We start from the raw sequence: 23243 nt of genomic DNA, 5'->3' as shown, positions 1-23243 counted from the left end.
ATTGTTAAACCTTTGTTGGTCCTTTTGACTAAAGACACTCCAATGTCCCTTACAGGGACTACTGAATGCCAGAATTCTTTCCAACAGTTGCGTCAAGCTCTATGTTCTACACCAGTATTAGGCACCCCAGAGTATACTAAGGCCTTCACACTCTATGTACACGAGAGGGACGTTTGTGCTCTCTCGATTTTAATCCAGACACACAGTGATAAACAGTGTCCTTGTGCATATTTTTCAGCTGTCCTTGATCCAGTCGCTCGTGAGTTGCCTGGGTGTTTTCGCTCTGTGGCAGCGGCAGCTGTGTCCATACATCAGAGTGAGGGGATAGTTTTGTCACATAGAAACGCAGCACCTAACTAGTGTTCGTTTGACAGGATATGAATTGACACTTTTGGCCCCTCATATCACCTTGAAAAGATGTTCGACTCTTAATCCGGCTACCTTATTGCCATTCCCAGCTACTTAGTCCCAGTCACAGGAATCTCATGCCGGCATATTCCTTTCTGAGAAACAGTCAAAGGGTCGTGTTGACCTGCAAGATATGCCCCTTTCAAATGTTGATGGGGAATTATGGGTTGATGGATCCTGTTTGAAACTGCCAGATGTCACGACATCAGCTGCATATGCAATTACAACACTTCAGACGGTAGTTAAGACAGCTGACATCCCACAGAAGTGAGCTCAGGCAGCCGAGTTGATAGCATTAACGAGGGCGTGTGAACTTAGTACTGACTAGTCTGTTAACATCTACACCGATAGCCGATACGCCTTTGGAGCGGCTCATGATTTTGGGTTACTCAGGAAGGAAAGAGGCTTTCTTACATCACATGGGACACAAATAGTGCATGGAGAATTAGTGCATAATCTCCTTACTACTTTGACATACCCTAAGAAAATGGTGATCGTTAAGTGTAGTGCACACAAGAAAGTGACTGGTAAAATAGGACAGGGCAATGCTTTCGCAGATCACGCAGCCCGTGAGACTGCAGTGCAGCAAAGCACTACATCTATGTACGTGGTGAAGTCACAGGCTGAACGTTGGCACGATGCCAGGCAAGAAGTGCTGGACATGCAGTGATCTGCCTCTACTGAAGAATTAGACCAATGATCTAAGGAGGGAACATTGGATGATGAGGGCTATTGGAGAAATAAAGACATGGCACTTGGGCCAGCACATGTTGGAGCATCCTCAATAGCAAAGCTACTTACGCAAGTTTGGGATCATCCTGAAATTGCCTGCACAGGTAAAAAGATAGTCCAGACTTGTCTGATTTGTCTCCAGTAGAATCCTTGAAGGGAACACGAACTCCAACAGGAGGGTTTGCCATACCAAGCGCACCTTTTGAGGTTCTGCAAATGCATTACATCCAGCTTGAATGCTGTAATAACTTAAAGTATGTCCTAGTAGTGGTATGTGCCTTCAGTAAGTGGATAGAAGCATACCCTATGAAAGATAATACGGCTCTTACTACAGCAAAGGTTCTTCTAAAAGAGTTCTCCCCAAATTCGGCGTTTTCCGACTCTTGTGGAGTGACAACGGACCCCATTTCATTGAGCAAATTGTTGAGTATGTCTTGAAAGGATCAGCAGGGTTAGTGGAACAGTACAATTCCACCCTCAAGCTTAAGTTGGCTAAAATACAGGCTTCCACATCTCTGAAATGGCCTGATGTGCTACCCCTTGCTCTGCTTTCCTTTAGATCGGTGCCACATACACGATTTGGCCTTACACCGTATGAGGTGGTATTGGGAGGCCAATGAATATTTGAGGGATTCCTAAGCCACGCCCTATACATGATGTACCTTGTGTCTTGATGAGTGACTAGCTGTCACAGTTGACTGACAGCTTGCTTTGTATTTATCAACAGGTTCAAGAAGCTCTTCCTGACAGGTCACAAGGTGATGGCCATGATCTACGACCCGGCGACCAGGTAATGGTCAACGTTTTCCAGAGGTCGAATTGCCTGGAACCGAGGTGGCATGGCCCTGAGCAGGTGCTCCTGGTGACCAGAACTGCAATCTAAGTGACCAATAGGAAAAACTGAATTCACTGCACGCACTGCAAAAGAGTGCCATCTGCCCTGGTGGAGCCCGCTGCACTCACCGACCATCAAAATATCCTGGACACAGAGAGAGGTCAAGCCATATCACCTGAAGAAGCCTTCCCGGACCACACGATCCCTGGTGCATCTCGATATCAGCTGCGACCCCAGAGAGAGACTGCATTGATGAAAAAGACTGGTTGAGCAACTGTCCTGGGTTAGTGAAAGATTCAGTTGGTGAGGGGGGATGTTTTTCTTAGTGACACCCGTCTCAGCTCTCAGTGAAGAAACCAACGGCTGCCCAGAACTTTAGAGGTCCATCTGCTTTGTTATTTCAACGTCAAGATAAACATGCCTATGGAAAAGACATCGACTGCTGCGAGAATCTGCGTCAAGAAGACTATGTTCGTTGCTGGGTTTACTTTCATCGTGATTATTATGGCAGTAATAGCTTGGGTTGTAGAGGAAGTGGCTCCTGTTTGACAAACGCTGAATGCCACTACTCCAGCCCCCATTGAGCACCATTATTTCTCCCTTCCCTATCATGAGCAGCAGCATAGAATGTCCTACCTCAACAATACGTTCATTCAGATGTTGCACCACACCTACAATGCTACGAACATCACTAACTGTTGGTAGTGTGGGATGATGCCATCTCATCAGAAAAAGGGAGGAACACCTTTTATTACTCTCCCATTCTCACACAATGGTTCTTGTCAAGCCTGGTTCACTTTGCTGTGGGCTTCTGAGGTTGCTAATATTACTGATGTTGGTGTAGGGAGACTGAATTTTTATCTTAATAAAGTGTGCTATCCTGATGAGGAAGGAGAGCCACAGGCTAAAGGAACTATCTGGGAAATGGAGGAGTATCGCTGAGGAAACTCGTCTATGCACTATGTTTTCCCAAACACCCGAACATCTAAGGGTAATGGACCTCCTATTATAGCTGTTACTAGAGCTCGAGCAGATTCATGTGTGAACAGTGTTGGAAGAATTCCTGTGGGGAAGAGCGACTATACCCTGATACTGAACATTACTGGGGTTAACAACAGTAGTTTTATGTCCTCACACAATACTTACTTCATCTGCGGAAATAAAGGATACTACCATCTACCCAGTGGATGGTCAGGAACTTGCTATGTGTCCTTTTTGTTGCCACCTGTGTTTTTGGCTCCTGCATCCTACCATAAAGACTATAAACTGTTTAATGACATTTCTAAGAACAAATATAAGAGGACAATAAACCATGATGAGGTGGATCAGACTGACACTGCACTGCAGCAATATGTTGACTTTAATTTGGAATTGTTCTTCTTTGTTGGTGCCGCTTTGAACAGCAGGAAAAGCAGATGCTTGACACGCGTTGTTGAGACTGTGACCAACCAGACAGCTATGGCACTTGGAAACATCAGAGAAGAACTGCAAATTGCGAGGATTGTGGCACTCCAAAGTAGAATGGTCCTTGATGTCGTGTTGGCTGATGGAGGTGGTGCATTTCGCATCATCGGGAGCAGTTGTTGTGTTTACATCCCTGATCACGCCCCTTCAGTTTTTGATGCAATCTCTAAACTGCATAACATTGCTGCTGAAATTCACCCTGATACCGGAACATGGACTTTAACTGGTTGGCTATAGACACTATTTTTTACCTGGGGCGGGAAACTGTTGACAATCTTATGTATATTCTTTGTGATGCTACTATTATGTTGCTTATATCTACAATGTGGTCCATTGCCTTGTTCCCTTTGTATCACTATTTGTATATCAACCAGAGGCAACGTTAAGAATGTAAATGCCCAATATGTATTAGACCAAGAAGTTAATCAACGTATGCAAATCGATATACAAGATGTTTTCTTTGTTCCTTTTAGATCATAAATGTCTTCAGCTGATGCTAAAAGGGTCGTTTGTGGAAACTTGGCTGGGATCACTGTTAGCATGAGCTGAAGTCATTTTGTTTGTGACATCCATTTTAGTTAGCCATGTGCTTCCCCGTCTTCGTTGTTGCCTGCTTCTCTATTTTGCCTGAGTCATAATCTATAGTTAACTCTTTTAGCACTGAGCCAGAGCACTGCACACACTCAGAAAGGCCTGTACCTGCTAGAATGCACCTGTTACAGATTTAACTTTCAGACTATTTTAAGTACTGTCAGCAAATTGTAACTCCTCCCACTCTGTTGACTAAGCGAGTCTCATGTATCCTTATATGTAACTGGTTATTTGTGTGTACACTTGTACTGCCTCTTTTTGAACTTCCATGCTTACTCTTCAGTAAAAGGTGTATATAAGGACCATAGTTTCTATACTCCATGTGCTGCCTCATACATTGCCTGAGGGTCATGTATCGATGTAGTTCCACTCATGCGTCCTAATAAACTATCTCTTTAATATTACAGCTTCGGTCCCAATCTCTACTTCTTCAGTCTAAAGGACCAGTGCGCAAAAGGGCGAACCCCTACATCGGTGGGGCCCTGAAAAAGCTCACCCCCACAAAGTTGCTGAAAGCTGCAGTCTGCCTGATGTGAGATCTGCCCAAGTTGCTGAACTTGTCGCCCATACCTCAGGTTTTATCTTTGAGGAGAAAAACACTAACAGTATTCTCAGACTGTAAGTATGCATTTGGAGTTACATATTACTTTGAGTTTCTGTGATTGCAGATGGGTTTCTTAACTTCTGCCATTGCCTTGATTAAAAATGTCTTGAATGTACAGAAATGCTTTACTTTTACCCCAGTGGACTGGACTTGTTAAATGTGCTGTCCACTAGAATTCTCATAAAGAAGTATCTCTAGAGAATGGCTTTGTTGTCTTTGCTGCTAAAAAGACTGCTCTGACTTCAGCCAATGAGTATACTATGTATGTAGTACAGACTGGTTAATTTCTTGTACCATCCTTAAAAGATTTGTCTTTGTTACAGGAGCAAACTGTTGAAGTTGAATAACAGTACTGGACAAAACAGAATTGTACAAGACACCCAGAAGGAGTGTGGAATGACAACTCAGGATGTGTGGCATACCAACATTCCTGGTCCCACAAATTGCACGGTTGTATCATGGAACTGCCCATGTTGGTAACGATGTGATGGCTCAGTATGTGCCCTTCTTTCTTTGTGTTGTCCAGAGCTATTGCCACTCCTGTGGTTTCTTCTAGTCACATACATAACGTTCTAAGTTTTCTCGGAGCATCTCAGTTATTTGGCTGAAGGTATTTGTTCATGTCCCACTTATATGGACTGAGACAATACTACAATCAGTTAAAGGATGGCTTCTTGTTTCTTTTCTTACAGGACACAACACAATCTTCCCCTGAGTAGTGCCCCTCGGAAGAAACAAAACAAGATATCAGGTAATTTGTAGAGAAGAAATGTTTAATAAAATAATCTATTCTTCTAGCTCAGACGTATAAAGGAAAGAACAGATGATAATGAGAAATGGTGATGAAACATCAAACATACAAACACATGATCATGAGTCCCGAAAGTACGGCAGAGATGCAAATAAACACCATGATGTATACTTTCGCACTATTTTACCTTTCTCCTCCCATCTATATTTTCGGACTATTTTACCTTGTCATTACTCCAGGGATTTCACGACGACCAATTTCATTTCTCATTATCATCTGTTCTTTCCTTTATACGCCTGTCAATACGCTATTAAACCTCACCTTACCGCCTGCTTTCTCTCACCTGTGCTAACGCATGTAACCAGAATATTCATTATATTATGTTTATGGATCCATATGCCGCTTTTAATACCAGACTTTTGTATCAGATTAGATACTACCACTACCATTTAGCCTTCTCACTACTATTCGCTATTATTATCCATGACCAGCATTTATTTCAACTCGATTGTGTGTTACAGCCCTGTCTGAAATCAGGTCACATTTTGAACTATCATTAATCACCTTACCACGTTATCTTGATCTGCTTAAATATTTCGATTCCGTATGTCTTTTGTCACGAATCAGTTCTTCGATCATGTATTCTGGTTACCATAGGGAGATCGAGTTATTTTGTTTTCTTTTCTAGTACCTCCTTCACCAGTACCTCGCCATTTTTGGTTCTCCCGACCTGATTGTCTCTTACGTTGCTTAAGGTCATTTATGTTTTCTCTTAGATACTACTTTCCGGATCTCCGGCCACATATACGCATTACCTCTTACCGTGTGCTCTAACTGTTCTTCGTGCTTTTAAATTCTGCACCTCATGTCACTTTTTTCACTATACTTTTGGATATTCGGTCTACGTTGCTTCACAATAAAATGTCTTTTCACAACGTATGGTCTCCACATCTATCTGGGTGACTTTCCCCAAACACAGTCACTGTTTCGCTTCTTTTTGTTTTTACTTTTTATTTTTGTTTCATACTATTGCCCCCTCTCATGGCAACCTTATAAAAGAATTTCTTTTCCTCTTTCTTCCATGTCCTTCCCAGCCCTGATGAGTCACATCAAGTACACGGTGTAACGAAACACTTATCGGCTGGCGATCACCTTTTGTACTGATCAAGATTGTACGATAAATCTTTATTACCTGCAACAAACCTAAAGTCAGACTTTTATTTATTCAAAAGAATTGTAACCATAGTGGGACTCTGACATCAGAACCCATACTATCACAAAACGTGTGCACAGGACTTGGTTCTTATCCCTCTCAATTGAGCCAGATAAAAGAACAAAATGTGAAGTAAATTGCCAGAAGTTTGTTATGTTATGTCGATTTGTTAAGTGCACTTGTCATCCCTGAAGGTATCCAGGTGCTTGCGCAGATGTGGATCCGTAGGTTTAGTTGAATAGCCAGGTCTTCAGCTTCTTGCAAAAGTCAAGTAGTGAAGAAGAGGTTCTGATGTGCAGGGAGAGGTTGTTCCAGGTCTTGGTGGTGATGTAGGAAAAAAGAACGACGTCCAGCTCTGCTTCTGTAGATGCATGGGATATGTGCGAGAGAACGATGTAGATTGCAGTTGGCTGGTGGTTTGAGGTAGGCAGGTCCAATGTTATGGAGGGCATTGAATTCGTGGATGAATAGCTTGAATTGACAGTTTTTCTGGATAGGGAGCCAGTGTAGCTCTCTGAGGTGAGGGAAGATGTAGGTATGTTGAGGGAGGTGGAGGAGGAATTTGGCGGTGGCATTCTGAATAGTCTGCACTCTGAGTGAGGTGATTTGGAATTCCTTGCGTAGCATTTGAAGAGTGAGAAAGCAAGATGTGCTTTACCTGGGGTTCCATGGTGAGTTTGTTGTCCAGGATTAGTCCTAGGCTTCTGGCTTGTGCAGTGAAAGTGAAATAAATGTGATTTAAAAATCTGTCTGTAGGGTCCCGATTTACAACAAAAGGCTATTTTAATAAATGGGCCATTTTAATAAATGGGCCCTCGACAGTTGTTGAAAACGAGAGTTGGATATCCGTGGAGGTAGTTAGGCTCCGATATCCTATGCGGTCAACATGTTTCAGCCAGACTTTCACTATGGGCTGGCTTTCTTCAGGAACTTATGTGCGTGCAATTTAAAAGGGTGGTCTAAAATTACGTGTATTAGAGACCAACTATGTGGCGCACTCGCTAAGGTGCAGAATGTGATAGAGGATGGTTTCCTCTAGTGGCTCATTCCTGTTAGGGGGAGAAAAAATGACAGACAGACATACACACAAGTACAGTTAGAAAGGTATCAGAGGACACATCCAATAATGTGACTCGGGAGCGTGGTGTCCCTGCTCTCCATAACTTAAAAACTACCACTTGCTTTTTTCCTGAACACAGCCTTTTTGTAATACTGTAAAATTATGACAACTCTGTGCCATAAACCATAGGGCATTATGCGCCCCCTTAGAGAGCACAAAACCAGCTCCGCTGTATCCAAGCATTTAAGCACACCCAAGGTGCATTCAGCACCTTGGGTGGGACCCGTTGATGAACTATGTGACCAACTTGGTTGGTGAATGAGGGTCTTCCTAAAACACGAATGTGTTGTCCCATTTACACACATTAGGAGCTCCTACCTAGTAGCTAGTTCCCTATGATATATAGATATAACTCCAGGGGAAGTAAACTGGCTTCAACCTTTCCTCTCTCCATTTTTGATTTTGATGAAACTTAAATAAAGAACCATGTTCCAGCAACAACAAAAAATACAGGCCAAAATCGCAGTTCATTAAGCTTTATTGTACCAATACAAATGTCCTTCTTAGCTAAGAAACACACATTGAAGAATATGTACCGTCTGAGCAAACTACAGTCAATAGAATTGAAGAAGCACTCAGCTGCAAAAATAATCTCCATTTAATAGAATACACAGCCCTGGTGGAAAGATGCCTCACCACCTATAAGAGGTCCTCAGGCAAACTCCAGGAAGAATGGGACCGCCTATCCTCATCCAAGCTGTCAGACACAATGTTTCAAATTTGCAACTGAAATAAGTTGCTCCACTCCTGAGTGAGATGGTCTATCTACAGTAGAAGAAGAAATGGAGGCCTGCAACAGAGGTGCGACAAAGCCAGACACCAAGGGCTCCTGGCCCGACGAGGTTCGATAAGAACATGGACTTAAAATATTGAATAAAAGAAAGTGAATGGTTCCAATGGTAAGTTAATTACAAATAAAACCAAGAAAGCTAAACACTTTCAAAGGTTCTATATGCAGTAGAACTGGTGAGCCCAGTGGAAGACACACAATATGTTGCAGAAGCGTAGCTACTAAAATATCTTCTAGCATAAACAAGCATTGGCAAAGCCAACAGGTTTCGCCTTTGCAAAATCCAATGGCTTTGTCAATGTTTCTTTATATATTGCACAGCAGTTGAGCTTCCATGCACTAAGACGCGGCCAGCATGGACTGTGTCCCCTGCGCTATTCATTTTTTCTGGTCTGCCTTTTGCTTTTATCCAGTGAAACAGAGGATGTCTAGGTCCACCCGGAGGTGCTCCACATTTTGGCAGATGTTCAACATTAGCTTACACGGTGCAGACCCAAAAAGTTCATATTAGTGGGGTTGAGATTTTTTAAGACATTGCACAAAGCATGAAAAGAAAGCAAATGTGGCTCCTGGCACAACTCCAAGTGAACAGCGAGTCAAACGCCCACGGCCTGGGTTCCTCACAGTAGAACCAATCCCAATGGTTGGCAAGAGTTTAAGACCTTGAAGCCTGGTCTGAAACATCTCACAGCCCATAACATATAGATCTATGCGCAAAGGTTTACTAGATGTGCCTCAGACATGGAGTACAGTGTGTAAGCCTCATGTCTTCAACAACAGTCTGACTCATTAACCCCTTCCACGCGGGTCTAATTCCCCCACTGTGCGGGGACGGGCGCGCGAGCGGCGCAGTGGTACTCATGACAAGTCCAGCTCGTCATGCTGCACAGTGGAGCTGTGCTCGTGACGAGCTGGACTCGTCATGACTCCGCCCACTCAATGGAACGCCCCGCACAGGAGGGGAATTAGCCCCGCGTGGGCCGCTCGCAGCAGTTATGACGAACTCAGCTTGTCATGAGCACAGCTCCACTGTGCCTCATGACGAGCTGAGCTCGTCATAAGCATGCAAGGTGTTAAGTGTAAAATAAAGAGGCTAAGTGTCCTGTGCTGCTCCTGACTGCTGATGTTGAGTGGTATGCAAATAAATGCATGATTGGGGTTCTTCTGGAAAATACTGAGTAATACTGAAGGAACCACGTCGGGACGTTTTTAATATGAGCATTAAGCAAACAATTTAACCAGTGCCTAAATCAGTCAGCAATATATTCCTTTAACTGATACATTTTGTTAAACTGTAGTAGCCGCTATGTAAATGCAATTATACTTACAGCCTGAAGTGGTGTCTCGTCCCTGTGTTGTGTGCTTAGACATCACGGTGAGTTGGCACAGTGTACAGACAGCCCTGAGGCCCTTCCCCTGCACATAATGTTGCTTCAGAGTTAGAAACGCCTCAAAGCACAGCATAAACCCAGCCAGGGAAAAACAAAGCAGTGTTGTAGCAGAATCAGCAAGATGGGGGAGGGCAAGCAATGAGGAGAGAGGGAAGGACACAATAGCCAGAGGGGGAGGGTGCCAGGAACAATGTGGGGAGAGCACCGGGGAGGAGAGGAGTCAGCCTGCAGAGGCCCTTGTATGGAGAGCTAGATAGGAAATAAATGAAAAAAGTACCCTCCAACTGCGAAGCTAGTGACCGGATGCTGTACTTGGGCCCTGCTCCATGGCACGGACAGGCAAAGCAGGAAGGGGTGCAAAGTAAGAGCAGATGATGTGCTGACCAATCAGAAGCATGTCAATTAAAGTGACGTTGGAATCAACAAATGGTAAGTAAAGGTAAGCATTGGACTGGTTCTAAGCCACTTAAAAAAAAGACATTTGGAATACAAGAGATTTCACAAGCACTGTGCAGGCAAATCCTGAAAAGGGGCTGGAGGAACCCTTTAAAAAAATAGAGGAAGTAATACAGATGGTCTCATAAATGCACCCAAGCACAGGTCCCAGATGGGTTCAAAGCAATCTTCTATGAGGTTTTCATTGCATCCCTACTACCCTTTCTCTTCAAGGTCTTTAAAGAAATCATATAGTGGACGACGCTCTCACTTGACTTGACCAGAATGAAGCTTGCCTATTACTTCTTTTCGATGTCTCATCTGCATTCGACACTGTCAGACATGACAATCTACTCTAACTCTTGGAATGCAGGAGGGGGCTCTCTGGCACGGCCCTTAAGTGGTTTTCCTCTTTCCTCAACAACAGAACACAAGGAGTCAAATCCAATCAGACTCTATCCAGCCCCAGTCCCTGCACGCTGGGTGTTCCCCAGTGGTCCTCACTCTCCCCCACGCTCTTTAACCTTTTCTTGGAACCACTGACTGTAATTCTTAAAGCCTCCAACATCCAATATCATATGTATACGGATGACACCCAACTTTACATGAAAATATCCTCCCCAAAAGACATCAAAGTTCTCAACGGAACCCTGCTCAAAACCCTAATCTGGCTAACCTCCAACCATCTCAAACTAAACACCCTCAAGACGGAATTCCTCCTCATTGCACCCGCTAGGCAAACCCCTACGGTTGTGAAATATCTCTGTAACCTCACCAGTCTCAACTGCACTCCACACATCATTGATTCCACGAAATCACTTGGAGTTCTGCTTGATAAGAACCTAAACATGCAAGATCACATCAGAGCATCCACCAAAGGAGCGAATTCTTTTTTGCAAGCTTTCGGTTTTTAAAGGATATTTTTCTCCTTGCTGAGGGAAATTGAGAAGTGTATGTATGGGTGCCATAGCATGACTGTCCAGGAAATGTCAATCAATATTACATTTTAAAATGGGGTAAGTTCTCTAGTCTCTTCTAGGAGAAGATTGGGATTTAAGAGCTACAGTCTGAGCTGGAGATAGCGAAAGTGATCCCCTTCACTAAACCCAAACTCTACTTCCACTTCCCCAAACGTCTTCATTTGTCCCTCTTTTATCATATCCCCTTTTTTTTCTTTTGCAGCCTCTCTCCTGTCAGAGACAAATAGGCACCATCTCAAAACCTGGTGTGAAATTATTCCTACCCAATTATGCGGTAAAGCGTGATAGTATGACGATAGTCCCTTTTAAGGTGCTTGCTTGTTCCAAACCTGAAAAGTGGCCATATAACTGGAGAGATGTAAATGATGGGTTACCTCTGACTGTTAGGGTTGCACTGGTCTGCCTATAGTGCTCCCCACCTGTATTATCCACCATGAACCAACCGTTTTCTGTTGCCCGCCGGGTGCACTGGAAAACAAATGCAGGTGGTGAGCATAATAGTAATGGAAGCGATGCATTGCCTCTTTTTCCTGCGGAAGTGCTTTCAGGGTGCATTCTTTCCTTGCCAAATAAAGTCCAGGCAGTAGGGGTCGAGTTCAGATACGTAGTATTTAGTGATGTACATGATCAGTGTTTGGAGCAATTGTAGTATCTACAGGAGGATGGACATTTTCAGGACCCCTATCCGGCCCATTTGCAAGAGGGACACCAGCTGCCCAGCTCTAGTGTTATTTCCCCTTTCGTGTATTAAAGATTAATCTATCTAGTTTTCGCTAAGATGCCAGCTAGGTAGACCTCGCTAGCAACTTAGCGAAATATCTGATATATCTAGTGGAAGTATTTGCTCATTTCATGGGCCTCAGCTCCTGTACCCGTTGGATTTGGTTCATATGGAGCAAGATATTTAAGATTTCACATTAACTTAGATTCACCTTAAAGCCAGACACATGCTTCTTAGCCTTCAACTCTGCCATGGCCTGCAGGAGCGAGTCGTTGGGATCGGTCACCAACAGCAAACTGTCCCACTGAAATCTTAGTGAGCTTGGTAATTTGCGTTCCCAATCTTATCTCCTTAGCGGCGTTATTGAGTCCAATTTTGATTTACTGGACAACGGAGAAACAGTTGCCCTCATCCTACTTGACCTCTCCGCCACCTTCGACACAGTTTGTCATAGCACCCTTATACAACGCCTCAACAACGTCGGGATACAAGGAAAAGCCTTGGACTGGATCATCTCGTTCCTCGCCAGGAGAACGCAGAGAGTCCGACTCCCCCCATTCAAATCAGAGGCCACCAAAGTCATCTGCGGGGTACCACAAGGATCATCTCTCAGTCCCACCCTCTTCAACGTTTACATGAGTCCCCTCGCACCCATCGCGCGTCAACACAACCTTAACATCATCTCTTACGCTGATGACACCCAGCTGATCCTTTCCCTCACCAAAGACCCTAATACCGCCAAAACCAATCTTCATGAAGGCATGAAAGAAGTAGCCGAATGGATGAAAAACAGCCGCCTTAAACTTAACTCAGACAAAACGGAAGTCCTCATCCTAGGATCATCCCCCTCTGCCTGGGACAACTCATGGTGGCCATCGGCCCTGGCACGGCACCCACACCCACAGACCACGCACGTAACCTAGGTTTCATCCTAGACTCCTCCCTCTCGATGACCAGACAAGTCAACGCCGTCTCATCCTCTTGCTTCAACGTACTTCGTATGCTCAAAAAAATCTTTCGTTGGATCCCCACTGAAACAAGAAAGACTGTCACCCACGCACTGATCACTAGCCGACTGGACTATGGAAACACCCTCTACGCCGGAACCACAGCCAAACTACAGAAAAAACTCCAACGCATCCAAAACGCATCAGCCAGGCTCATATTGGACATCCCGTGCCAAGCTCACATTACCGCTCACCTGACAGACCTCCACTGGCTTCCCGTCAACAAGAGAATAATGTTCCGGCTCCTCACCCACGCACACAAGGCCCTCTACAAACTAGGACCCGAATGCCTCAACACACGACTGTCCTTCTACACACCTACCCGCCAACTAAGATCCTCCAATCAAGCCCTCGCCGCAGTTCCGCACATCCATAGATCCACCATGGGAGGAAGATCATTCTCCTACCTGGCGGCCAAAACCTGGAATTCTCTCCCCACTCACCTCCGCCTTACTCAGAACCACATTTCCTTTAGGAAGGAACTTAAAACCTGGCTATTCGATAAATAATGCACCCCCTCCCCCAAGCTCCTTGAGACCCTCTGGGTGAGTAGTGCGCTATACAAATTCCTGAACTTGAACTTGAACTTGACAACGCGGGCATTACAACGCAAGTCATTACAACGACTTGCGTTGGAGGGTGCGGATTTTGGAATATTATAATTTTATATTCCAACACCAGTCCACGTAACAGTAGGGAAGGTGTTGGAATATAAAATTACAACATTCCTTGCCCAACAGTGCCATCCAGCGCAAGTCGTAGTAACGACTTGCGTTGTAATGGCATCGTTGTAAAAGCACTGCAGTGTAAACACCGCGTTGTAAACTATGTTTACCAATAGTAAGGATGCAAGCGAACATCCCTCTGATGACATCTAATTGGCACCCATTGAGAAGTCAACCAATTAACTCTCATTTTAGCCTTTGGAGCCTGGTAGGTTGCCAGGATCCAGCTGCAATTGATTCCCCAAAGTTCATCACCCGTAGCTTGACTGCCTCAAAATGTCAAATTACTGCCTTTAGGGATATCATTATTGCTTTCTTGACGCATATATTTCCAGTTACAAGGAGGTGCAGAGCTTTTTTTAATATTATCGCTATTTGTCTTTTCTATATAAAGCCAGGCTGGTTGAGATGTATAATATCTCCTAGTGTAGCCCGGAGGCAAAAGGCCGCTACCCTAGTCCTTGTAGTGAATGAGCCACTTTAGTGGTCTGATGATCTGTGATGACCCTCGATCACCACCATTGTGTACTGATTTTAGTGTGCTATGTTACTTTAGCCTTACTGTAGGATGGTCTTGCATTACAATAATCTTGCCAAAGAACAGAAGGTATGGGATGTCGAGGTGCAGAGTTGTCGGTGATGGTGCACACATGTGCTCCATAGGGGATACTGAGGGATTAAGGGCATAGTGTTATTTGAGTTAGGTGAATTATGACTTTAGCCTATTGGCTTTGACGTGGTCTAATATCATTCTGCTTTCCAAGTAGTAGAGGCCTATGCTTGAGCAACTCCATATTCTAAACTGCAGCCATCTTCTGAGCCTCTGTGGGTGAGAGGTTATATTTTAGATTACATGTGTTGTCCATCAGTAGTGAACCAGACAGGGCCGGTTCTTATCGGGTGGATTGTGCTCTCTTTGTGCCGAGTCAGAGCAAAACGCTTGGCCAGCTGCTTGTTGTGCTCTTGGTACGAGGTGGTACAGGAATCCAGTGAGAACTGTGGGCGGAGTTAGCTAGAAACTTCGATGGAGAGCTGCATTCTATATTAGAGAAAGGGGGTCCGGGAGATTCTGAGATGCTGAGCTGAGATGCTGGTCTGGTGTGGTGTTTTGGCGGTCTGATGATACATCACGGTGCAGACGTGCAGTCGTGTTTGTGCAACAGAGAGTCCGGACCCAACCAGAGAGAGGGAAAGAGAGACGGACCCTTCTTCAGATGACAAGACGCCTAAGATTATGGTGAGGTGTTCCCTGTATATCTAACTTTATCTAACTATGCTTTTATTTTCAGGCTCTATGTATATGTATGTGTTGATGATTGCTACTAATGTTTACTGTGAGGTTTAGTTATTTCCTTCTTTTGTCATCCTATTATCATGTAATAAAGAAACCCTAGAGCATATAATTTGTTTGCATTCCTTGTGAGGGAAGGTCGGGACCCTTTTTTACCAAGTACTTACAGAGGGATGGGCGATTCCCCTCTAATGGGTAATTGTTGATACGGAAGGGAATGTGCCTCCCATCAGGGATGTCTAAATTCTATCCAATACATTGCCAGGAGGAGCATGCGTTGTTTACCCTCTCAGATGGGGAGGTGTTGTGATTTGTTATTTGTGAGCTCCTCAGCAATGGTCAGTGTTTATTCCTTTCTTGGGTAAGTATTGTGAAATGTGGTGTCTTTCTAGAGCCTGAGAAAGGATGTGGTAAGTAATGGCCTGGTGACTGACAGAAGCACCAAAACATACAGAGAAGTAGGTCATTACAGTCCTTACTGAAGATTTTCACATCAAGTTACATTAGTAAAATTGGGCTATAGAAAGGCGCGCTCAACTGGACACTTGCCTAGGTTTAGTATTAGGGACACTATTCATTCGGTCATGGTGAGAACACCTTCTCATTCAAAATGTATTTATTTTATTTAAAAAGGTTTTGTATAGCGCGAACATGACCCAAGTGGGTATCAGAGCACTTTTCATATGGTTGATGAAGACATAGGAAAACAGCTAAAGGAGAAAAATCAAGGTAAAAGTAAGCCAACAAGAGCAAAAATGACATTATGGCAGGCGACAATGGGTCTCAACAAATGACATGTAATAGTTAAAATAGCTAAATAGGCTCGAGGCAAGAGGAGAAAAGCTTCTAGTTCATCGCATTGTTCATTAGTAGAGCTTTACCTTCCCTTTTGAAGGCAAATGTGAGGGAATCAGTCTTGTTTCCACAGGAAGGGAGTTCCAGATTCTCGGGGCAATGCCAGAGACTCTGTAACGATGACCCCGGTATGGGGAGAGAAGTTACAAAGAGGAGGCCTGAGGAGGTAGGGTGGGTGGGGAGGGGATGTTTGTATATTCTCTAGTTTGCATACTTAGTGGTTAAAAACACCTAATAAAAACGTGTTGAAACTAAATGTTGATTAATAACGTGAAATTGTGGCAATTCGAATCCTCCAGTACTTAGATACACCCCGACCAATGTGGATTTGTGCGAAGACGGAGCATCTTTCCCACTATGATGAGGCTCTTCCAGATGCTTTAAACTTCCACCCCTCAAGTCCTTATTCAACTGTGGTGTTGCTAGACCATGATAGTGATTTTGACACCATCAACTGCACATACTATTTACAGTATTGAAATATGTGGAGGGGCATGAAATGGATGAATATGTTCTATACTGACCCCACTAAGATGGTCACGAGGGATACGTAATTTCAGAGATACGCAGAGTAGAGAAAGGTACCCACCAAGGATGCCCGTTGCCCCCATTGCTGTTTACAATGTCTATGGAGCCACTTGCAAATGTCATCCATGCAAAGAGAAGGGAAAGAGGTATGGAAGTAGCTGTAAAGGTGCACACCATATACCTATGTACAGATTATGTATTGCTTTATTTAAAAGATTTACAGACAGGTGAGGTTAGGCTAAGTTATTTATTTATTTGTTGATCAATTAAAACCATTACAAAAAAAAAAGTACAAATCATACACAACGACTGATTGAACATGTATGGATACAGTGCATAAATAAAATGGTCAACAATTGATTAACATTTTCCAGTTAGGGATTATAGTACAGCCAATATTTTCACAGTTTTGATAGCAGTCTTCAAAATCCAAGTAAAGTGCCATGTGCTCAAATAGCAAAAGCTAAAGTGCAATGTGCTAGCAGCAAATATTCAATAACAGTTAGCAGTGGAAAAAAAGAACAATTTACAAATTGTCTATAACTGTTGGCAGCCGAAATACAGCCGTATTTCAAGATCGATGCTAAAGTGACTTATGCTATCAACAGAGAAGTGAAAAGTGCATTAAGTGCAATAAGCTAGCAGCAAATATTCAATAGCAGTTCGCAGCAGAATAAAAGAACAATTTCACAGAATGTCTAAAACTCTAACCAGTAAAAATACAATAGTATTTCAGAAACAATACTAAAGTGACTTGTGCTATCAGCAAAAAAGTGAAAGTTGCAGTGCCTTATGCTAACAGCATAACATTTGTATTTAATTTGTAAAACAATCTATAATGTATGGCATCTTTCAGGGATGAAGTGCACATACTCCAATCAATCATACGATAATAGACCTATAAGCGGAACATTGCTATAAAAGTTCACTAAAAACATAGAAATATTACACATTTTCAAAATAAATTAAAAAGTGCCATAAAAATAGTCCACAACTCCTAAAAACAATAACATCATTATTTCACAGCCGTAACAAATTTAACATTTACTTTGGATGTCCCCCTTACATAATTTCTTTTCCACTATAAAAATGAATTGAACAAATCAGACAGGGTTAGGGCCAGTTAATAATGACTTGGAAGAATTTGAGGTAACCGTGGCCTTAAAAGCAAACTAGTCTAAGACATGTATATTCCTGACAAAACCCTGTGTGGCAACAGGAACACTCCGCTACATAACCACATACTGGAGTGGGAGCCTATCGCGTTTCTAAACCTGGGGGTTCAGATGTACAGAAAAGAATGGTATATTTTGAAGGGCAACCTAGGAGAAACAATAGCTTCTATTTAGGGAGGTGTTGCCTTTTATAGCTATTTACCACTCACAATCATGGCCAGAATAGTACTCTCTAAGATGGTGATCCTACCAAGAGTCTTGTATCACATTTCTAGTATGGAAGAATAATGTATATCATGACCAAACCCATGATGAGAAAAATGCATATTTACAGATGTAAAGTTGTGTCCTATGACCTACTCCCCAGAGCTCCTCTGCTCAACAGCAAGAATATCTGTGCGGTCTCTGGAAAATGCAAGCTACCCATTTCTATTTTAGGACATCTGTGGTCCTTACTCATTGCTTGCCATATGCCAGCGTATAAGGCTGAAAAGTAAGCACTTTACCTACTATCGAATTTTAGGAAGGGTGCTTAAACTCCTTCTTATTGCAGCAAGCCTTGTTTGAGTTATGTTGCTCACCTGTCAAGCCTTGACACTATGAGCCTGATCTAGAGTTCGGCGGACGGTTTACTCCGTCACCCTGACGGGCATTCCCACCACCAAATTTAGAGAGGTCTGTCAGCCTGCCAGATATCTCTCTGCATTATCAGGAACCGCTGTAATGGTGGTTCATGTCAATGTAAGAATAGTTTGATGGACGGAACCGTAAGAGATGACAGCCAGCCGTCAAACTTTTCCAAAGTTTGTTTTTCAAAAACAAACCCCAAAAGCGAGACATTGTTTTTGAAAAATAAAAAACGAATGGGCCCCCCATCCTGGGAGTTTTCTTCTAGGGTTAGTGGCTCATTATTTTTTTCCTGTCCCTTATCTAAAAAAAAACTGCCAATGACAGACTGTAAAAAAAAAACCAAAAAAACCCACAACACCCTACAACCTAAATAGGGAGCGGTGTTATGTGCTTTCTCCGAATGCCTCTACTCCGTCGAGCTGTCTGGGGAAGTATTCTGCCAACTTAGCCAATGGAGGCTCCGTCAATAGAAGTTGAGGGTCAAAATGACTGTAAATGAGCGGGCGGACTGTCAGTTTGGCAGATAGGGTAGAAGGTCATGTTTGCAAGAGTAACCTGTACATCAAACCCTAAATCAACCCCTTTGTTTATGCAGGTTTCAACTTAAAGGAACCAGATGGCCTCTGACTGGGGTGATTTGTGTGAATATGGGCTATGTTTTCAGTCTCAGGAGGAGTCTGATTCCGGCTTAGATGTCCTTGCCAATTAACAAACTACCTTGGTGCATCTAAATAAATGTGTTATCTGGTATTACTCAATGAATTGCAGAAAGAGTGTTTTTTCTTCCACATTAGTCCACCGGTCCGGCTACTAGTAAATGTAAATGTAGTGTACTTGTATAGCGCATGAATCGACCCCAGCGGGGGTATCTCGGCGCTTGTACGAATACCGCTGTGGAACCCTTCCTGGCTTTTCCCTGTGAAGTGCCCACTCCTGGGCACCCCCAAGGTGAAGCCAGGCATCCTAGCGTTGAGAGGGCCGTTGTGGAGATTAAGCAAGCTATTGCCCAGAGTTGCAGAGTGGGACCCATGATTAGAATATGTACCGAGGCGAGAATTATCAGGTCCGAGGAAATTGAGCCCAAGACCCGCCGAGGCGAGAATTGAACCCTGGTCCCGGGCTAGACCTCTGCATCAGGGTCTGCCGCTCTAACCATTGAGCCACACTTCGCCACCATGTCTGCAAAGACATAGAGAATATATTGTGGGACCTCTAAGGCGTTCCAGTAGGCCAAGGATTGCACTACATAAGCTTGAACTTCCTATACCTGAAGGTGGATTGGGAGTCCCAGATTATGAGCTATATTATATAGCATCCCACCACCACTGGTTGGCTAGATGGCTTCCCTATAGCAATACTCTCTGAGAAATAGGGTTTCCTAATGCTGTCCTCTCACTGGCTGTTGCAAAATTGCCTTTCCTGCGTGGTCACCCCAGAATTTTCACCTTTTTCTGGACCTTATGTTTGCTAACTTTGACTGTCACTCTGGTAGAGGTACAGTCTCCCCAGATTTATACATAACCGCCAAGCTGGCTTGTCATTTATAAAGCAACTCAATGTCCCCTCTCCAATAAGGATAAATTCACAATTCACCCAGTCCCCATCAATCCAGATAGAACCTCACAGCCGAATAACAGAAAGATAAATCCTAATAACCTACAAAGAGTAACCTTAACCCATAAAATCATGACCTTACTCTGGGAAACGCGTTGAATCTCCTGCCTACTACTCAACAGCCGCTCTGCAATGAAACACGCCTCTGACATCGATGACCTCTTCCGAAACCGAAAAGTGGACATAACGAACTTAACAGAATCATGGCTCATGGAATCATCCGCCCCATGCATAGACCTTCCTGTCCCCCCCTAACTACAACATTGTAAGACTGGACAGACCACACAAAACAGGCAGAGGCATCGCTTGTATATATTGATTCTTCAACATCCCTATCTCGAAGTTTCACTCCGAACCCCTTGAATCTTGTGAATACCTTGGGATCTCCATAAAATCCTCAGATAATCATCCCTACAAACTACATATATATTACCATCCCCCAGGTAAAAATGACTTAATCATAGACCAACTAATGGAAATCATTACAAAAAACTCTACCCCTCACTCTAATGACTTATTCCTAGAAGGCTTCAATCTTCCTAGCAGACCAATTGATCCAAGCCTGTTCACTACCAACTCATTCCAAAGGTGCTACACTTGAGTGGATCATCTTCAAAGAAAAAGTGGTTGAATCTCTCTCGATCATCCCATGAGACCATCATATTATTACTTTCCAAATATTCGCCACATAAACGAAACCTACCTCACAGCAAATCAAGCCCAGACATTGGGTTAGAGACACGAAAAAACTTAACTGGAAGAATCTAGCTACCAATTGGAACAATCTATCTACCTACTGCGAGAAAGAACTCCTTCCTCCTAATAACTTGTCCAACGTCAATGAACTCACTGATCACTACAACTCCACAATAACCAAACTAATTGACCACTTAGCCTCACCAAAACTCAAAAGAATCCCTGACAAAGACAAAAGCCTGTGGTTCAAAAGAGCTCTGAATGAAAAAAGACGTAAACTGAGACTAACTGAATGGAAATGGAGACAACATACCTCTTCCCATCAACTCAAACTGCTAAGAAAGTCTAGAAACCCCTATAACAAGAGTAGTCTAAAATCAAAAAAAGACTTCTTTAAATCGGAACTAGACAATGCCAAAAACAGACTGAATAAACTCTTTGAAATGTTAAAAAAACAATCAAACAAACTGGCCAAAACCTCACTCCTGACTTCAAAATCGCAGCTAAGTAGTGAAGAATTTTATTCCTTCTTCACATCTCAAGCCAACACCTACAGAATGAGCTCATGATGGCCGCAAAGAACTCAGCTACCCTAAAGAATTCTCAAGCTGATGGTCTAATCCAACCTGCTCTGCCTATGCCCAAAAATAACGCTTAGTGGTCAACCTTCAAACATTACGATCTCAGAGATATTACAAAAACCTTATCGACTATCAAACCCAACAACCACTCCAATGACCCTCTCCCTCCAAAATGCCCATCTCCCATCTACCATATCATCACCCCTCTCTGGCCCAAAATCATCAATGCATCGCTCTCACAAGGTTCCATCCCGGATTGTCTAAAAATTGGTCGTCACCCCATCTTAAAAAAACCTCCAGAAAACCCCTCGGACCCCAATAACTTTGGTCCAATAACCAACATTCCCATGCTGGCCAAGGTTTTGGAAAAATTTGTTCAACAACAATTAAACCAACACATCACGAACTTCAATCTACTGGACGATTGCCAATCTGGATTCAGACCGGGCATAGCACGGAAACCGCAATTTAACATGTAGATGACGCCCTACTCGATCTTGACCATAATGAAACTTGTCTGCTAGTGCTGCTTGACCTCTCGTCCGCTTTCGATACTGTTAATTACAGCAAAATACTGGAGAGGCTAGAAAATAGGATGGGACTATCAGGCACAGTCCTTCAATGGTTCAAATACTTCTTGGAAAACAGGACGCAAAGATTTATGGTGAACAAAAAACGATCTCCGCCATCCCCTAATCTATTAGGAGTACCACACGGCTCGACTTTATCTCCTGCGATATACAACCTCTATGCCCAACCCCTCACTGAACTATTACAGCAGGCGAATATCTCCTTCCACATGTACGCGGGTGACACACAGTTTTATATCAAGATCACTTCCCTTGAAGAGATCAAGATGATGAACCAAGCTCTAGAAAACAGTGTCCACTGGCTAACTACCAAATACCTTATGTTAAACTTGCAAAAAACTGAATTCCTTCTAATTTCCCCTACAAAAAAACTCTTCGGTGATAAAGGAGTGAACCAACATGATCACTGCTCTAAATTGTACCCCGATCCTAGTGGACTGCCACAAGACTCTTAACAGGATCTAGAAAATCTGACCACATCTCGCCACACCTGAAGGCAATCAACTGGCTGCCTTACAAAGCAAGAATACATCTAAAGATGGCCTGCATCACACATAAAGCCTTACACCACAAAAAAAACCAATATCTAGCCCAGAAACGTACGATATCTGGAGGAAACAGACTCTCTAGGAGCTCTGACAATCTTCTCCTGAAACCTTCATTCTTCAGCAAGAAAAAAACATATGATAGAGCATTCTCTGGAGCCGCACCAAGAATCTGGAACTCTCTCCCTCCAAGCATCAGAAAAATCTCTTCATCAACAGTATTTAAAAGGGAAGCTAAAACCTTCCTGATGAGCAAATTCCTCCCATAAATCTTCAGCAATCTTCACCCACCTTGGCTCTATAAACTTCAACAAATTCCTCCCTTAAATCTTCAGCAATCTTCACCCACCTTGGCTCTATAAACTTCAACAGTTAACCTTTCGACTTGCCCCTCTCTTGGAGCGACTCTCCCCATTTTGGCGATCACAAGATCTGACTCCTGAGGAAGCTCTAATTTCGATATCAATCCTGCTTGCAATGAACCAATTAGTTATACTAAACTCGTCTCTATGATACCTGTGAGGGCAGCCTTGCTAAATATGATGTTTTGTACTTGAACTTGGTCCTAATGCATTGAACTGAACAACCGATTTCTAACTTAGTATGTTTTTATCGAATTGTTCTTATCCAAACTTCATATATACCAGATATCTATCTATAGGACCCTACTAAACTGTCTTGAATTTGTTGCTCTGTACTGTGAAGCACTCTGATACCATATTCAGGGTCTTGTTCGCGCTATTGAAAACACTAAAAGTAAAATACATTTAAAAAGAATTGGCAGGACCTGCTGTCACGCCAGTTCCGGTCAATGCATTAAGCTGTTTGGTTCTGGGTGCCGTTAAAATGACAGAGACCTGCACCAAACAGTTTTTATTTTATTTTGAAAAAGAAAATCCCAAATCTGGATTTTCTTTTTGAAATGAAAAAAGAAAATGCCTCCTTGCCATGGGAGTCCTCTCCGAGGGCGA

At 43.2% G+C, this 23243-nt stretch overlaps 1 long non-coding RNA gene across 6 annotated transcripts in view; it reads left to right on the top strand.

Moving 5' to 3' along the window:
* Positions 1-1870: 1870 nt before the first annotated feature.
* LOC144768114 (uncharacterized) overlaps positions 1871-23243 on the top strand; it is a 52571-nt gene continuing 31198 nt past the window's right edge. The window contains exons 1-4 of one of the 6 annotated variants that reach the window (XR_013598475.1): positions 1871-3665; positions 4438-4648; positions 4958-5385; positions 6480-6732. This is a non-coding gene — a long non-coding RNA (uncharacterized LOC144768114). Of the gene's footprint in view, positions 4649-4957; positions 6321-6479; positions 6733-23243 lie in introns of those variants that run through there. The other 5 variants (XR_013598470.1, XR_013598473.1, XR_013598472.1 and 2 more) reach the window with 5 other exon arrangements.

This window comes from Lissotriton helveticus, chromosome 7, assembly GCF_964261635.1.
Source record: "Lissotriton helveticus chromosome 7, aLisHel1.1, whole genome shotgun sequence".
Lineage (NCBI taxonomy): Eukaryota > Metazoa > Chordata > Amphibia > Caudata > Salamandridae > Lissotriton > Lissotriton helveticus.
Note: the sequence above shows the minus strand (reverse complement) of the source record. Positions and strands in the feature narration are given on the sequence as shown.